Source organism: Rattus norvegicus, chromosome 5 (assembly GCF_021556685.1).
Source record: "Rattus norvegicus strain SHRSP/BbbUtx chromosome 5, alternate assembly SHRSP_T2T, whole genome shotgun sequence".
In the NCBI taxonomy this organism is placed as follows: Eukaryota; Metazoa; Chordata; class Mammalia; order Rodentia; family Muridae; genus Rattus; species Rattus norvegicus.
Window position 1 is genome coordinate 74,837,977 of NC_141538.1, and position 2,103 is coordinate 74,840,079.

The following is a 2,103-nucleotide window of genomic DNA, read 5'->3' on the forward strand; positions in this document are numbered from 1 at the left end:
ACCTCACACCAATCAGAATGGCTAAGATCAAAAACTCAGGTGACAGCAAATGCTGGTGAGGATGTGGAGAAAGAGGAACACTCCTCCATTGTTGGTGGGATTGCAGACTGGTACAACCATTCTGGAAATCAGTCTGGAGGTTCCTCAGAAAATTGGACATAGTACAACCTGAGACCCAGTTATACCTCTCTTGGGCATATACCCAAAAGATGCCCCAACATATAAAAAAGACACATGCTCCACTATGTTCATAGCAGCCTTATTTATAATAGCCAGAAGCTGGAAAGAACCCAGATGCCCTTCAACAGAGGAATGGATACAGAAAGTGTGGTACATCTACACAATGGAGTACTACTCAGCTATGAAAAACAGTGAAGATGAACAGGCAAATGGATGGAATGAGAAAATATCATCCCCCACCCCCACCCCCGTCTGACATTGGTGTCTTTGCAAAGGATCACATTGAAGTAGCGCTGCTCCAGGACAGTCTTTAGAAGTCAGGATGGCTGAAGAAATCAAGATTAAAATCAAGAACTACAAAACTGCCCCCTTTGACAGCCGCTTTCCAAACCAGAACCAGACTAAGAACTGCTGGCAGAACTACCTGGACTTCCGCCACTGTGAGAAGGCAATGACAGCAAAGGGTGGTGACGTCTCCGTGTGTGAGTGGTACCGGCGAGTGTACAAGTCCCTCTGCCCTGTCTCATGGGTCTCAGCCTGGGATGACCGCATAGCAGAAGGCACATTTCCTGGGAAGATCAGACCTGGCTCTGCCCACCTCTCCTATGCTCTTTGACCTTCTCCCCGATAGAAAAGGGGGACCTCAGTATATGATGGTCCCTACGCTGGGACCCTGAATCATGATGCAACTACTAATAAAAACTCACTGGAAAGGTTTCAAAAAAAAAAGAAAGAAAGAAAAGAAAATATCATCCTGAGTGAGGTAACCCAATCACAAAAAAAAAAAAAAAAAAACAACAAAAAAAAAAACCATACATGGTATGCACTCACTGATTAGTGGATGTTAGCCCAAAAGTTCAAATTACCCAAGATGCAATCCACAGACCACCTGGAGCTCAAGAAGAAGGACAACCAAAGTGTGAATGCTTTAGTCCTTCTTAAAAGGGGGAACAAAAATATTCATAGGAGGAGATATAGAGACAAAGTTTGGAGCAGAAACTGAAGGAAAGGCCATTCAGAGTCTGCCCTACCTGGGGATCCAGTCCATATACATACAAACCAAACCCAGACAATATTGCTGATGCCAAGAAGTGCATGCTGACAGGAGCCTGATATAGCTGTCTCCTGAGAGGCTCTGCCAGAGCATGACAAATATGGAGCTGGATGCTCACAGCCCACCATTGAACTGAGAATGGAATCTCCATTGGAGGAGTTAGAGAAAGGATTGAAAGAGCTGAAGGGGCTTGCAACCCCATAAGAACAACAATACCAGCCAACCAGAGCTCCCAGGGACTAAACCACCATCCAATGAGTACGCATGGACAGACCCATGGCTCCAGATGCATCTGTAGCAGAGGATGGCCTTGTTGGGCACCATTGGGAGGAGATGCCCTTGGTCCTGACAAAGCTGAACCCCCCAGTGTAGGAGAATGTCAGGGATGGGAGGGGAGAAGGAGTGGGTGATTGGGTGGGAGAACACCCTCATAGAAGAAGGGGAGGGGTGGAATAAGGAAATATGGATGGGAAACCAGGAAAGGGGCTAACATTTGAAATGTAAATTTAAAAAATCCAATTAAAAAAAAAAAAAGGAATGCTAGGAAGTGAACTCAGGTACTTCAGAAGAAGAAAAAGTGCTCTGAATCATGGGAGCCACCTACCCAACAGCATGATAGTCTCTCTCCTGTGTGTGTGTTTTCCTTATTTTGTGTGCCTTCCACCAAACTATCAAGGATACCTTGTATTCATTTCAGCAATATGGGTTGACTTTATCTCTGGAAGCAATGAACTTCTTTGTAAGCAGTATTTATCCTTTGCTATATATGTTACAAATAGTTTTCCAAGTCTGTCAGTTGTCTTTGAACTTCCTTTCCCCGCCAAACTTATGTGCATTCACTAGTCAATCTTTGGGATGTTATGTCATTT

General features: G+C 44.6%; 1 pseudogene; it reads left to right on the forward strand.

Annotated features, from left to right (window-relative positions):
* Window positions 1–458: 458 nt before the first annotated feature.
* On the forward strand, window positions 459–899 carry LOC120103152 (cytochrome c oxidase subunit 6B1-like; annotated as a pseudogene).
* Window positions 900–2,103: the final 1,204 nt, after the last annotated feature.